The sequence below is a fragment of the Dermacentor albipictus genome, chromosome 2 (genome assembly GCF_038994185.2).
Source record: "Dermacentor albipictus isolate Rhodes 1998 colony chromosome 2, USDA_Dalb.pri_finalv2, whole genome shotgun sequence".
In the NCBI taxonomy this organism is placed as follows: domain Eukaryota; kingdom Metazoa; phylum Arthropoda; class Arachnida; order Ixodida; family Ixodidae; genus Dermacentor; species Dermacentor albipictus.
In genome coordinates, this window is record NC_091822.1 from 84917812 (window position 1) to 84934924 (window position 17113).

Here is a 17113-nt window from a genome sequence, read left to right on the forward strand (position 1 = left end):
ACCTTTAATTCGCATTTACTTTTGCACCTGGCTGACACCGTAAAGGAATGGGGCCCCCTGTGGGCTTACTCCATGTTCCCATTTGAATCGATGAATGGCAAGCTTACAAAGATGGTTAGGGGTACCAGACACCCTGAAAGGCAGATTGTCGAAAAGTTTTGTTTAATGCAGGCTCTTCCACTGTTATGGCATCATGTCACAAAAAGGAGCGCTGATGTTGACGACATTTTCCGAATGCTAGTAAAGGGCTACAAGCTGAGAAAGAAATGTGTGAAAATTGGGGAGGTCATGTTCTATGGCAAGGGTGTGCATAGGACTGATGGCATTCACTATAAGAAGATGGCAATAGGCTCCTTCACATTTTGCACTGCGGAACTTGATAAATCAAAGAGAGTAAATTCTTTTGTTTTTGTGGATGGTAACTTTGGCCGTCTAATTGACATAATTGCTGTTTGTTTTGAGGGGCATGCGAAATGCACATGTCTGAGACGCATTGTGCTCCACATAGAAGTGTTCAGGGTATGCGGCGATGTATTGGGAACATTTTGCAAGAACAGTTTCTCTCAGTTTGTCTTCGCCAAATGCACTGGAGAACACATCACAGTGCCAATGGCTGATGTGCAAAAATGTGTTGCTGTAGTTTGCAATAACAAGACATACTTAAGCATACTGAATGATAAATTTGGTCTTGAGGCGATTTAAAGAGTTGCTAAAGAGAAAATTGTTCAAATCAAATTTGGGTTTTCACGTGCCAAAACCACTTTCTGATTATGAGGCACGCCGTAGTGGAGGACTCCGGAAATTTCGACCTCCTGGGGTTCTTTAACGTGCACCTAAATCTAAGCACACGGGTGTTTTCGCATTTCGCCCCCATCGAAATGCGGCCACCGTGGCCGGGATTAGATCCCGCGACCTCGTGCTCAGCAGCCCAACACCATAGCCACTGAGCAACCACGGCGGGTCAAGAGAAAAGTTGTTTTGGGTAGTGTTAGTACATTGCTCTTCTGCAATGCCAAAACAGCCACTCTTAGATGCTTGGTAAGCCAGAAAAGATGTAAAAAAAAATGGAAGTCTGGTGGTGACACTTGGAGTTCCTGCACCGTCTCACTGTAACATCATGGATTCCTACTTTGTCCCTTCAGGCGTAGATATATTTTCATTGGTCAGAATGAATTACATTGAATTCTAATAGAGCCAAATTTTTAACTTGGGAACTTTCAAAAACATTACGTGAACCACAACAGCTTATATGCAAGAAGAATATTGTGGCATCCTTGATGTCACACTGGTGTACCTACCCTGAGATATCAGCACAAAATTCACAAAAGGTACTTTGACCATCATTTTCTCTTCTAATATATCAACTTATTGCATTTAAATCAATAAAACTAGCGTTCTTCCAGAGTAACTTATCAGTCCCAACAGATTCAGTGTTTCTCTTTAGTGCCCCTTTAAATACTCCTTAAGCCAATGCTTAAAATTTCTTGAAGGTATATACCCAGAGAAAGCGTTTGATTTTGTCGAAACCTCAGCAGTCATGGAGGCATTACGGAACCAGGGTGTAGATGCGCCGTATGTAAAAATACTGAAAGATATCTATAGCGGCTCCACAGCCACCATAGTCCTCCATAAAGAAAGCAACAAAATCCCAGTAAAGAAAGGCGTCAGGCAGGGAGATGCGATCTCTCCAATGCTATTCACAGCATGTTTACAGGAGGTATTCAGAGACCTGGAGTGGGAAGAATTGGGGATAAAAGTTGATGGAGAATACCTTAGCAACTTGTGATTCGCTGATGATATCGCCTTGCTTAGTAACTCAGGGGATCAGTTGCAATGCATGCTCAATGACCTGGAGAGGCAAAGCAGAAGAGTGGGTCTAAAAATTAATCTGCAGAAAACTAAAGTAATGTTTAACAGTCTCGGAAGAGAACAGCAATTTACAATAGGTAGCGAGGCACTGGAAGTGGTAAGGGAATATATCTACTTAGAGCAGATAGTGACGGCTGATCCGGATCATGAGACGGAAATAATCAGAATAAGAATGGGTTGGGGTGCGTTTGGCAGGCATTCTCAGATCATGAACAGCAGGTTGCCATTATCCCTCAAGAGAAAAGTCTAAATAGCTGTGTCTTACCAGTACTCACCTACGGGGCAGAAACCTGGAGGCTTACGAAAAGGGTTCTACTCAAATTGAGGACGACGCAACGTGCTATGGAAAGAAGAATGATAGGTGTAACGTTAAGGGATAAGAAACGAGCAGATTGGGTGAGGGAACAAACGCGAGTTAATGACATCTTAGTTGAAATCAAGAAAAAGAAATGGGCATGGGCAGGACATGTAATGAGGAGGGAAGATAAACGATGGTCATTAAGGGTTACGGACTGGATTTCAAGGGAAGGGAAGCGTAGCAGGGGGCGGCAGAAAGTTAGGTGGGCGGATGAGATTAAGAAGTTTGCAGGGACGGCATGGCCACAATTAGTACATGACCGGGGTTGTTGGAGAAATATGGGAAAGGCCTTTGCCCTGCAGTGGGCGTAACCAGGCTGATGATGATGATGAAATACTCCTGAAAGCAAGCTGTGAAAAGAATTAGTCTTTTAATACGACCATGGTCTGTAATACTTAGACCAATTTATTTTATTCCATAGAAGGGATTCTCAAAGCATGTTTGTGCATGTGTGTAGTACGGTATTTTGGGACTAAGCTGTGGTATAAGGTGTTAGCCAAAAGTTCCCGGGCTGGTGTCATTATGTGGGATAAAAGAAAAGCATGTGCTTCACATGAGTAAATGTATTGAGTGGTGAGGTGATAGGAGGGTGTTCCAAGATTGGCAAACGCACTGGGACAGATGCATTCAATCCCACGGAGACTGCTTCAAAAGGTGTTAAGCTTAAATCAACGTATGATAACAATAAACCGTTCTGTACACCCAGTCCAGGAGCTTTCGTATACCACCTCATATATTTCCACATTTGCATAAACTATGGCAGCTGCTAGATGGCATTACATGGTGGAAAAAGTCTGTTGCCACTAGTCTTTGGTACATTATAGTGTATACTGTGAGTGACTATCCGGAGATGGTTGTTTACCCTGAACAATGTGTAAAGGTGAAAATTAAATTAGAGTTTTACGTGCAAAAGCCACCATCTGATTACGTGGCACGCCATAGTGGGGTCTCCAGAAATTCAGACCACCTGGGGTACTTTAATGTGCACCTAAATCTAAGCACACGGGTGTTTTCGCATTTTGCCCGCATCGAAATGTGGTTGCCGCGACCTCTTGCTTAGCAGCCCAACACCATGGCCACTAAGCAACCGTGGTGGGTAGTGTGCAAAGATAAAACTCTGAAGTTTGGCAAAACAGCCTTACAGACATAGGAGCTTGTTCCTGACACATATGGCAGCGAAACATAATTGGTATTGGAAGTATTTTAGTGGCTAAAGAACTTTGTCTGTAAGAGAACATTGGCAGATAACACAAGGCAAGGGCACCCTTCAACCTCACAGAAGGACTGCAATGTGGCTTAGATCAGGAAAATCATACAGCAAAACAGTCCACATGCTATCATATGCCGTCAACATCACTATGGCTATATGATACCAGATTTTGCATGAGAACTTAAACGTAAGCTAAATGTTAGACTAGTGCCACACTCGCTTAAAGGGACACTAAAGGTTGCTATGAAGCACGACCGGCTTTATTGCTCGCGACCTGCTCACTATGCCGGCTCTTATGGTGGCGCGTGTCTGCGTAAATATCACGTGACTTCAGGAGGGACAGGGCGCCGCAACAGGTGGCGCCACAAGTTACCCTCATTTCGGCAGCGCCCGCCGTACGCTTCTGTTAGCTTCAGTACGCTTGCGTTACCATGTTGCCGGTAGGCCGCGTTAAACCGCATCGTTTAAGCACGCACCGCAAAGACGTGTTAATATTCATCAGATGCAATCATCGTGGACAGCTTTCTGTATACAGTGGTAGTTAAGAGCGCGAGCTGTCAGCTAACACGCCTAAGTCTCTGGCTCATGAGCGCGCGAGAACAGCGCAGAAGCAGGCGTCTTGTGCTCGTAGCAATTCCCCTGCATAGCCAGAAAAAGCTGTACGCAACTAAAGGCTGATAGCGGTAATATTTTTCTTTCTCAGCGCAGCAGTTTTGCAGCTAAAACAAGCTCAAAAAGAGGTTGTAGTGGTGGGCGCGGCTCTGGTGCTACTCAAGCGGAGTTTTTTTTTTCTTTCTTTGCGCGCACAGCTGCACAACCTGAACACGATTGCTTCTGCTCTGTAGCTAGCAGCATCCCAGGGTGAAGCCGCGCTACTTTCCGCCAATTTACGACAAAAAGCGCACTATGCACACTTACTCGTTTTCAGGAGCATTCACCCGATTGTTAATCATTTCAAGACGCACTCTACATGAAAAATGAATAAAACCAGACTAGAAAAGCTTGTTTGCCAGACACAATAGCCAGTTGTGACCAGAACTTTATTTCAGGTCAGCCAGATTCTTACACTTTTAGGACCGTTCGTGATTTCGTTTTGGCACTAATTAATTTTCATTTGGTGTGCTCTTCTGTGAGATAAGAAGCAAAATTGGACAAAAATGGCCTCATAAACTTGTGGACAATCAGCTTTAGCAAGGCCCTTCTGTGAGGCTCTGTGGTGTCCTTCAAGCACACAAACAGCGGATTTTTTGTAAGTGACGGCAGCACTAGGTCTGCAAACTTCTTATGTGGTGTTGGCCCCCTAACAAGCACAGGAGCGACACTTGATGCAGCACCTTTCAGGCGGCTGACAAACCCTGCGAAAGCCAAGGTAGGGTACGATAGCCCTCCCCTGTCCATGCCTGCTATGATGGCAGTAGTAGTAGACTGAGAGGCTGGTGCCCTCAAATTAATGAGACAGCCCTCACATGTGATACCCTTTGTGTGCGCCCGCTCGATTTGCAGAGCGGAACGCAGCAATACATCATCGTGGGCGATGATTTTTACAGCCTACGAAATGTAAAGGCTCTCAGCAGTAATTGCGTTCTTGGCACGTATGTGGGCAGCAATCAGAACAGCCGGAAACACGGTGTTCAGACAAGCACAAAAACACAACGAAGAAGCCGCCACTGCTACCGCTACACCAGCCCGCACTCGCCGTGGGGGTAAGTTCTGGCGCCACGGAGAGCAGCGGCGGTTGGGCGAACTAAGAATGAACTAAACAAGCAGTAAAAAATCGGTGGCTACGGAGGCGGCGCCGGTGAACAGGTCGCGAAGTAATAAAGCCGGTCGTGCTATGAAGTCAAGGTAAAGTGATAAAGCAATGCTCTAGAACCTCTAAGGCGTCAATCCAGAACAAGACTGAGACGGCTGTTATGCTCACTCAATGTGCTGCCAAAAATCACCAAATCATCAAGGTAGCGCAAACAAATTTCCCATTTAAGTCCTCTGAGGATAGTATCCCTAAATCGTTCGAATGTTGCTGGCATGTTACAAAGGCCGAATGGCATAACATTAAATTCATAAAGACCGTCTGGTGTCACGTCTGGTGTCTGGTGTCTCCTTATCTTCTGGGTGCATGGGTGTCTGCCAATACCCCGATTGCAAATGTAGTGATGAAAAGTAGGCAGCGGAATGTAGACAATCGATGACATCATCAATTCTAGGAAGCAGATACACATCCTTTTTGGTGGCTGCTTTCAGTTTCCTGTAATCAACGCAGAACCGCCATGATCCATCCTTCTTTACTAAGGTTACTGGTGCTGCCCACGGACTAGAGGACTCTTGAACAACACTTTTCCGTAGCATGTCTTTCACCTGTCTAGCGATAACAGTCCTCTCCGTTGAAGAAAAGTGGTAAGGCTTTTGCCGAATGGGGTGCGCAGATCCGGTGTCAATTCTGTGGCGAGCACGAGAACGCGGGAGTGAAGCGTGCTGGTCGCCTTGTGTGAAACCGAACACAGAAAGATGTGCCCACTAAACTTGTGCGAGTGTGTGGTGCTCATGTCAGGGTAGCGTCTTGTTGATCATCCGTAGGATCTGTTCTTCAGAAGTGCTTCGGTGAGGATTGCTAGTATGAGGCTGCTCCTGCTCGCTTAGAACTGTAATGGAGTTGTAAGTAACCTTGTCAAATTCAGCGAGCGCGGGAAAACAGCAGGGAGGCAAGAACAATTGCAAGCCCACAAGTTTGAGGTGCCATTCACTACTCTCGCGAGAGAGCATGGTACAAATGCATCTTTCTTCGCGCAGCTCGACGTAAGTGGCTGGACTTGCGTGTCAAATGATGAAAGGTCGGCAGCAGCGAAATTGACAGGGATACGTGACAGCGACCAAGGCGGTAGCAGCAACTCGTTCGAAACAACACTATAGTTTTTCTCTGGTAAGGATGTGTCGGCAAGGGTGGCGAGAAGCGCGCTATTCAAAGCAATTTCACCTGTGCCTCAGTTAACGGATGCACGACATTCCTGAAGAAATTCAATCCCGAGAATCACATCATGAGTGCACCGGGGTAGTATGAGAAATTCTGTTTTAAGATCTTCTCCTCCGAATAAAACACTTGCAACACACGCACTTTGTTCTTCACCTTCACAATAGGCAGAGGAGTATTTCGCAGAAACGCAGACTGTCCGGCGACCTTACCTCCATCGGCCACGCCGGCTAGTTTCCCCACGGCGGTGGTGAGGTAGCACGTCGCCGTGGTATCAGAATCTGTCGGCCAATGGTCGTCATAACTGTCACGTTCAAAATTAGGCCATGTTGGTGGTGGGTCATATGTTGTCTGTCAGCGCCAGTGACAAAAACGAGCAATCTGTCCTGAGGCGCCTCAGCTGTAACGCACAGGCAATGCGTGACCAACGCTTTAAGCCTTGGGGTCAACCCTGGGACGCTGCGAATAGTAAACGCGATCTTCCGAATTGCGATCCGTGGTGGTAGCTTGACGAGGGCGTTGATCGTGCGTCATGTCGTCGGGAAAGGAACGTCGGTGCTGTCGCAGCTGATTGACTCGACAGTCTGCAACGCCTGGTATGGCAGACAATGCAGACACAACAGGTGGATGTTCTTGAGGTTGGTTAGAAGCGCAACCGAGCTCCAAAAACAAACACACCAGAAACTGCTGCCGAGCATATATACCGGTCACAACACGCAGCATTCACCCAAGCTATCAAGCAGACATCATATAGATATCACCACTGCCTACGCAATATGGCGATGGCCATGAAAAACAGGTCTATAGCAAATCACAAGGTGTAAACAACATTTTGTGCCATTTTCTGTCTCATGCATAGTCTATGGAATTAATATATTACATGGGTCAGCGTTCACTGCATATCCACTGAGTGTGCATACTCCTAATGCAAGCAGCCTTTCCAAGGGGTTGTACTTGTGTACCATAGTGGTTTTATTTTTCGTATGTTGTGTCATGATTTCTTATAAAGAATTAATTTTGAGCTCTGTTCATTTATTGTTTGACATGTTCTTGTGAGACATTTTCTGTAAGGTATAAATAGTTTGCACATGCTTCACTTCTGGTCTTTTTTGCAAGTATGTCTGCCATTTCCATTGCTCACGCTGCTCTATTATTGATCCAAGGTTCCTTGTTGTGTCCTGATCATTTCAGTCTGTACAATTGTTGGTTGTCACTTGAAAAGAAGTAACACTGCCACGAAGCCAAACTACACAGAACCAGGCATACACTATAGGTCTGCACCGTTTACCAAATGTGATAACATGGCAGCAAGAACTCTCAGTGCTGTAAAAAAAGAAAGTTGGGGCCTTGTTGCTAGCCCGACTAAATCTGTATCATTTATAAAGCATGTATCACCACTTTTATTTATTTAAGCGATAGATTCACGATTGTGGACTGCACAAGGGACAAAGAAAGTGAGACTAAAAACACATTCTGTTTGTTATATCGCTTACGTTTCTTTCACTTAGACTGCCCCCAACCATGAGTCGGACCAGCTTACCAATTTGCTGCTCTTGTGAACACAAGGATTGTAAACTAAAGCTAATTAGTGTGGATCTAATTAATTATGTCCAACCGCTGCAGTTTTGCCTGAATGCAAGGAAGCATGAAAGATTGCAGTAAACTTAAAGTTTTGTGGCTGCTTAGGCTTCACGACACTATACTCGCTTCATAAAGACAGAGTGTACCTCCCATCTAGTAAGCCAGATTTCACGGAAAGGAGTGAACACATGATTGAAAGCTTGTGTTCTGCACACACATGCACACACACAAAAAAACTGCATGCATGTTTGAATCTGTGTGACAGGCAAGTCTTGTGTGAGCCAAGAAAGTTTTCACTGCCGCACGCAGAAGAACATGTTTTAATTGTCTCGTCTCACTGAGCATGGTAATAAGGTGTACCTGATGGCAGGTGCTGTGCTGCTAGGTTTTTAACCAAAACAATTGATAGCTTACTGTGATTTATACACTTTAATTTCTTGCAGAGTCGATGTTATTTGTAGAGAGCACCAGGTAATTATAATTATATTTGCACATATCATGGCTGATATCACCTCTGTATCACCTCTTTCTGAGGCTCGTGTCAGCTGCACAAGCCAATCTTGTACGAAGGGCAAAATTCAGGACTTCTAATTGTTCCATTGCACAGCTCCTAGGCCAATAATCACCTGGCATGTATGCATTGAAGTGAGCGACAAACACAGAGCGTAATACAAGGAAGGTACCTAGCAAAGGCGGATGGTCAGGAGAGGCGATGAATGTGAGGTGACATGCGCGATGAATGTGAGGTGACATGCACACTATGTATACAATTTGATGAAAGGAAAATGAAGCATAAGACAGTGAACATGTAGTTAGTGAGTCCTCTCTTTGAATGACTAGTTTGGGCAACCTTTGTCTTTTTGTTTAATCTATGTCCCTGTTAAACTTCCCTGTATATACCATTTCACCCTTGTATATTACTTTATTTACCTGAATAAGATCAAGACATTATTCTTTGATAATGTTGTTACCACATGTTTTATGCTCACCTGCAGTGCTGTAATTTCCCAGACCAACTGTAATAATAACTGCAATGGGACAAATTATGCAGGACTGTACAAAGGTAATAATTGACAGCTTGCATGTTTGCACCTAATCTAGCCTGGCACATTGTGTTTTCTAGAAAGTTGTTATGCTTTGTTGTTTGCTGTATGTTTTCATTGTATTTTGTACAATGCCTCAAAATGGTGCGAAAGTGTCTATGCATGGCGATCAGGCTTTTATATGTTAAGTGCTTGTTTGTACTTTTTTGTGTGTTGTGAGTTTGGTCATTTCTTTTACTGTTAGTTGGCATGACTTGTGTGAATTCTTTGTCAAACTAATAAATAATGTGTGCACAAGTGTAAATGTGGGAAAAAATAAATTTTGCATGGTTTCTGAATGAGTGTTTTTAATAGCTTTTTTTAAATATACCACCACATTGGTAGCACTGCTCCATCGCTCCATAGAACTTCATCCAAATTTACTGTTGCAGCCCATTCCGAACATCACATCTTTACCTACGAAAGATGTTTTCGTGAACAAAATGTTCATTTTTTGGGGGGGAAAGTAAATGAAAGAGCAACTACTTGTGTCTACTAAATTGAAAATCAAATTTGTTTCTGTGTGTATGATACTAAGGTTTTTATAAGAATGTTAAGCATAGTTTGGGTGACTAGGTGCAATATAGGTAAACATATCCTGATCACATGATAGGATCATAACCTGATCAGTAAACTTTTCTGAAATCGGTATGTGATAGCTCTCTGCAGCTTAACATACTATTGATAGCACTTAACTGGTTGAAAATGTAGGCACGTGCCACATAGTAGATTGTACTAGTTCTCTTATGAAGCACTGATTCCAATTTCACTTGTTAATATATCTGGCAACTTTCTTTTCATCAGGAGAGCTTATTCACCACCCGACATATTCAGGGCGTATGTATGCTTTGACAAGAATAAGAATGTAAAAATTACCATATTTTAATGCTATTAGCCTGCTTGGGCAATTCACCCAGTGCGTGTATGTCTGCACCTAAACTCTTTCCCACCATCTTGGGTCAGCTTGTAGTCCATCGTCAAATAGGTAGAGCATCCAGTTGTAATGACGTAACTTGCTCGAAAACCGTCCTTTGGACTGACTTGGCTCACTGCCTATGTAACTCTTGGAGTTTGCCGGTCTTCAGTGATCCTCTTTTACGTCAACTTGGGTCATTGGGTATCTACCACTGTTGTGCACTGTTGTGCACTACCACTGTTTATATAATCATTATATAAAACACATAAAAAATTACCCACAACCATAACATGCATTGCTAATAGCGTTAAAGATGCCAATCATCTCGATGCACTGCCACATTTTTTTTGTTTACGCTCATGTCTCCTTTTGTTTTCCTCACTTTATCCCGAAAAGATTGTAAGAGTGTTCACTTTTCTAATGATTGTTTGCTTCTCAATTTAATTAGCACCCAATTTTTAGCAGTTCTTTCATATGTCAACAAGAATAACTCCTTTACTACTAAAGATTTTTAAGTGAAATGTGGTACACTCATTTCTTATATAGTCGAATGAATTATCACAAAGAATTACTGTACAATTTCTAATATGGCTTCATTTTCTAGTATTGCATACCTATCAGAAGAGCATTTTCTTCTTCAGTTAATTCATCATTGTGTTCCAAGGACCTTTAAGATGTTTAATAGTTTTGTTTCATTGCACAGATCAATGTCTCCTCTATGTGACTGCCAAAGATATATTATGGTTAGCTAAAGTTATAACTGCAGGCATGATAGTTGCCTTTGTTAACACGTTAAGTAATGAAATAAAATGTGTTGGGTGCATGCTAAAGAACTTGGTGAAAATTAATCTGAAACCTCCCCTTCCACCCCCACCCCCCACTGCACTGTGCCTCTATTGTGGCTTTCGCATAAACCCCAGAGTTGGTTTTAAATCAATATTTTTGGCAAAATATGTAACACTGGGATTTGCATAAAAATGTACTCTATGTGATAGAATAATCTGTATTATTAATGCTGAAGCATTATATGGCTCATGAGGTGGGAAATCTGGCATTGGCATGACCAAACGATGGACCAAAAAGTCAAGTGAGCCAATTGAGGCAGTTGTTGATGTTAATTAAAGCTGGTTTAATTAAGAGAAAGTTCATTATGACACTAACCCATGTTCTTTGATGTTAAAGCGAAGCTAGTTAAGAGACAGTTGAGATATAGTTAAAGCACTCACACTCATCACCTTTGGTGTTAATGCATAGCTCATTACGGCACTCAATCCCACAAACTATGGGGTTAATTAAGACGCAGCTAATTACATAGTTAAGGTAGTCGAACCCACAACCTTTGATGAGAGTCGTACCCCCGACCTTTGGTGTTAAGACAGGATAATTAAGACAGTTGGGATATTTGAACCCACGACCTTTAGTGTTGAGGTAAACTTAGTCAAGATATAGTTAATTAAGGCACTCGAAGCGACTACATATGGTGTTAATTAAGCAGACGTTAATTAAGGCACTAGAACCGACGACTTTTGGTGTTAAGTCGAAGTTGCTGCACTCGTACCGACGACTATTGGTGTTAATTAAGGTTTAAGGTGAGGGTAATTAAGGCACTAGAGCAGACTGTTATTGTTAATTAAGGCACTCGCACCGACGACATTTGGGGTTAATTAAGGTGAAGTGAATTAAGGCACTCGGACCGACGACTTTTCGTTTTAAGGCGAAGTTAAGGCACTCGAACCGACATCTTTTGGTGTTTTAATTAAGGGGAAGTTAAGGCACTTTAACCCGCGACTTTTGGTGTTAAGACGAAGTTGAAGTTAAAGCACTCTAACCCACGACTTCTGGTGTTAATTAAGACAAAGTTAATTAAGGCACTTGAACCCACGAACTTAGGTTTTATTAAGGCGGAGTTAAGACGACTGAAAGAGCATTGGCCTGTCCCTGTGGTCGCAATGCTTTCGCATTCATCACGTAGAGATAAGTGCCTCTTAAAATTTTCTCCTCCCCCCCCCCCAAAAAAAAAAGATTCATGACTCAATTGACGTCGTATACTATGTTATGTGATGTGCTTTGACATTAGCAATAACAAAGAAAGTCTGTGTACTCCTCTCATCAGAAATCCTATGGTGTATTGTCATTTGAGTTTCTGATGTACTTCTAATGCTAAAAAACATTAGACGCTGCATTTCTGATGCTTTTCTGATGACACATTAGGAATGCATCACGTCCTCTACAGAAACTCATGGTTCATTTTCATAAGGGCAGCCAATTGACCCTGGCGGACTAGGGCATGTTTAAAAACGAGAACGGTCGCATTGGCTTCGTCGCAAGAATGCCATCTCGGGTGGTGATCAGGGAGAGAAGGCGCATCGTGCGGCTTTGCATCGAAGGTGTCCCTCAGCGTGAAATCTGCCGCCGCAACAGGAGGAGCAGAACATCGGTGAACCGCATTATTCAAGCCTATAGGCATGAATACGGTAGAATTAGTGGGCGGCCAAGGCTTACAACGTTGGAAGAGGTCGAATGAATAATTGCTGCTACTGGTATTGACCCGTTTCTGAAAGCCAGAGAAATTCACGACGCACTGGACCTCAGTTGCTGCTGCGAGACTATCAGGAGCAGATTGCGAGAGGCAGGTCTCATGAACTGCGTTGCCGCTCAAAAGCCGCAGCTGACGACGAAGCAGAGGGAAGAGCGACTCAACTTTGCCCGAGCGTTCGAGCAATGAACTGCAGAGGAGAGGCGGGAGGTCATCTTCACGGTTGATTTAACGTTCTGCACACTCTGGGACCAACAGCAGCGTCTGTGGCGTCCGCTGAAGAGCAGGTACGACCTGTCATCCTTGCAGCTAAGGGAAGTTGCGCGTAAAGTTCTCATAACTAGTCAGCGCTGAAAAATAAGGATTGTTTCCAACGCATACGAGTCTTAAAAATACAATACAGCCTCATTTGTCGTCTTACTGAATGACTTGACGTAGGTTCAGTATTGACTACGAAGTGTTTCTTTTACGCCATTGCATATCAGCGAGCTGAATGTTAGACAGGGTATGATTGGAGCCTTCATCTTTATTTTCTTTCTAAAGCAGAGTGAGGTGGCTGTGCGTTAAGTTTGTACCCGACATATGTTAATGACTACTCTTTCATATACCCAGGTATGTCCCCGGCCGTATCCACAGCGTGCTCACCAGCGGCCGCTGCTCGGTTAGTGTTTGGGGCGCCATCAGTAGGGACGGCCTTGGCCCACTCGTGCGGGTCGAGGGCTCGTTCACCGGGACCAAGTACTGCGAACTCCTCGTCGAGCACTTGATTCGATACGTTCTAGACGGGGCATTCCAGGACGGGTGCTACGTGTTCCAGCACGACTACAGCCCTGTGCACAAAGCACGCGCTGTGAGCGCACTTCTGGACAGCTACGCCGTGCGTCAGCTTCCGTGGCTGCCTAACGGGGCTGATCCTAACCCCATCGAGAACATTTGGGGAATATTGAAAAAGACTCTTGCCTCACGGCGCCTTTGTGGTTGGCACCGCGGATCAGCTGTGGCATGCCGTGAAGGAAGAGTGGGAAGCGCTGCACGGACTACCGGAGCTAGTGGAAGCGCTCTATGACTCGATGCCAAGGCGAGTAGGCCAAGTTATCCGGTCGACGGCAACTTCTCATCCCGCTGAGGACCTCTTCAACCCACGGAATACCATTTTTATCTCCTTCCGTGAATAAGCTTTCACGAGCGACTAGCTTTTTCCGATTTGCCTTTCCAGTCATCTCTTCATGGCGGTACTTTTGTAAAGAAAGTTTCATAACGGACTGCGTATTGTAGTATCGAATTAAAGCAGTTTTGAGAGGCGTCGTTGCTATAATTATTACACCCACTGCTGGAGACAATGCCGGAAAAGTAATCTCGACAGAGAACCCGCGCCGGCAGCAAAGCTTGGCGGCTGCAACTTATCACGCCGGCGTGAAAGAGCGCGAATGGAGCGCGTGTCACCATAGCCGCCGTTGCGGCTCCTTGCGTTGTGTCGCCTAAAATCGAGCAGCGGTGGACGCCAGCGATGTGCACTAATATGAGAGGTATGGTGAATATAAGCAAAATAACAATCAGAACGAGTCTTCGTTCCTTCTCAGTGCCGCGGTTTGATGTCCCGCGTCCGCCAGCTACGCTTCGACAGTGCCATGTGCTAAACTACCGACGATGCACCGTCCCCCTCGTCGCGACCGTCAGCAGCAGAGCAACTGAACGGCGCACTAAAAATTTATCAGGCGTGACAAGGCCCCGCGCGAGAGCGAGGGCGAAGTCTGGCGTCACTCGGGGCACTCTCGCCGCCAGCGCGCGGAGCGAGATAGCAGAGCTCCGGCGTTGCCCCGCAGCCGCTCCGGCCACCTAAGCCGTGGTCCGTTTGCTTTGTTGGCCGACAGTACAATCGATTCCTGTTCTGACACAATTAAGAGACCAGGAATGCATTTCTCACATTAGTACAAGCAAAGTGACTGTTCTTTTTTCTCTATGGCGATGACATTAAATGGCAAGAAATAAAAGCAAAACATTGAACTATTAAGCAGACATATAAAAATAGTAAATACTTTCTCTAAAAAGGAAGTCTCACACATTGAAGTGTGATATCTGAAACAGGCCAAAAGTGGATGTTAAAGATTGGATGCCGAAAATATGTTAATAAGAGCGAATTTTCATAGATAGGTATAAAGGTCTCACAAGTTCTGGTACTTCCTTCCAACAACCACAGGCATGTGGCTCACAGCACAGACTGCAAAGTTTTCATCTTTGACAATGCTATCATCATTTAGCATGCACATGCAGTCCCTCTTGTTCACTTTTATGGCGATCTCGAGAAAATAGGAGACCTTTGAATTGAGGTCCTACGCAACGGAGTGGAAGTGGTCCATTATCATGCTTCATCAGCAGTTCTTCCTTTTCTGTGAAGCATACTGAGCCTGAATCAAGAGCAATATAAATTTCTGGTCTGCTGGACGTGCTAGCCAACGCCCGCTCTTCCATAATTTGATTGGGAAGATGCTGAAGAGGCTTCTCAGGCTTACATACTTCTTTACCCTAGGCATGTAATTTTCGAAGAGGAATGCACTGTAACTATGCAGAGGTCCATGAACTCGAACGTTGTCTGCTACGTGAACCAAACAATGGATATTGAGTGAAACATCATGCTCACAGTATATTTCAATGAACACTTTAACAAAATGCACAAGCAACCCCTCTGCATACTCCCAAGTTCTGAGTGCATGACAACGGGCTACACAGAATGCTCATGGCGGCCTGCAACACCATAAAATTGTCTGCCAGATGATCAGGTATCTGACTTCAGGACCACGGGGCCAGAGTACAGCATAAGAAGCGGGAACTCTGAAGCCTTCTACCTCTCATTGTCTGACAAGTTCCTCGGCTTTCGAGACATCTCTGATGGCAGGTAGTGCCGTATTTCAGTACTTGCTCCTAACACAGACTCTCTTGATCCTTTCCCTATTCTATGAGGCTTTTATCCTTTAATCCAGAGCAGCAGAAGCTTACGAACGACGCCTAAACAAGCCAGGTGCATATACTAAAGTGGAACCTGCCTAATCAAGTCAATGGGAAGATCGTTGAGGATTGTTACCATAATGCGGTGATCTTCCTGATATACATTACGAAAGCTTGCATCTGTTCGCAATGGGGCATCAAGTTCACAGCAGCACATACGACCATGCTTATGGTTCCCTTCGCTTGTGCGTTTTGGACAACTGAAGTATCCACTGTGACCCTTAATACCCAGAATATAAGCCTTAGCAGGTGCATCACAGAATATTGCACCAAGTTCCACACGAATCAGTTGGCTTCCGACTGCAACACCATGACGCAGGGCCATTTTCAAGTCAAACACAAACTGCTGTAGGAAGGCATTAGACTGAAAAGCCTTAGACTGGCCATAATAAATGCCAATTAGAAATAGCTTACTACTTTCACAATTTGCTGCTCTGTAGAGAATAGGCCAGAACTGGTCTCTTGTGCTTTTTGTCAAAAGCAGTCCATCTACACTCACTTGGAGTATGAGTGGGTTATGCACAGGCAGAACATTTTTCAATGCATCCTGAAAGCTCTCAGTTAAATCAAAAGGATAATACTGGCCTGAACCCATTGGTTGAACACCATAGGCTAACCTTGGTGTTGACGAGAGAGCTCTAGCAGATTTCGGGAGGCCAGAAAAGCAAGCATGCGAGCGCATAACCTGCAATACATGTGTGACAGTAATGTGGGGCACATATCTCTCTATGCACCGGACCTGCAGCTTTTCTTTGAAGGAAACTTTGTTTGGCTGGTCTCCTTGGGACAATGTATATCACCTAGGGAGCGCATTCGTTCAAGAGTTGAATTACATTGCCCACCATCTCTCGCTGGGCTGTCAAGACATGCACGAACTTCGTCGGTGCTCACATCTGCCTCCAGAAGTTCAAGTGGAGTAAGAATACTGCAACTAGGCCCATCACCACTCCAAGAAACTGAATGCTGAAACGACTCGGCTGCCGGCCTTACCACACCCTCTGTAGTGGAATAGGCACTCGGGGCTTCAGTTAGGCATGAATCTGAATCTACCACTTCAGCAGATAATATTCTATACTTCCAACATCCCCATAACAGTATTAAGTTAAGGTCTTCCTACACGGCGTGGCGCACGCGCCGGTACGCAGTCATTTAGCTGTGTCAAACGCACACACGTGCCCAAGAAGATCCATTGGAATCTCTATTAGACTGACAGTTTCAGCAATACATAGACACTATTCGGATGCAGTAATTTCCGCGCAAGTCAAAGCAAAGAATGACATCACCTAAACTTACTCCCACTGGCCATATTTGCCGTACACGTGTCCACAGTCGGCATGCACCAACACTAGAATAGGAAAAGAAAGAAGACGTGTGAAAGCTGCTAATAATGCATACTAATGCCCATGCAGTAATCGCGAGCGTTCAGTATATGAAGCACTTACCTCGAAGCTTAAGAACCCAGGGACTTAGTTCCAAAAACCTTGCTACGATGCTGGATATGTTAGCACTAATGACACACGTACTATAGTGCTGTTTGCGTGTGGTTTAAACCAATCCAAATGTCAAACAACGCCGCGGAATGTACCAGCTGTG

General features: G+C 44.6%; 1 protein-coding gene and 1 pseudogene across 2 annotated transcripts in view; one reads left to right on the forward strand and one right to left on the reverse strand.

The window, feature by feature from the left end:
- The window catches only part of LOC135901456 (uncharacterized), a 276089-nt gene that overhangs the window by 256548 nt on the left and 2428 nt on the right, over positions 1-17113 (forward strand). The window lies entirely within an intron of this gene.
- On the reverse strand, positions 14559-16826 carry LOC139055731 (uncharacterized; annotated as a pseudogene).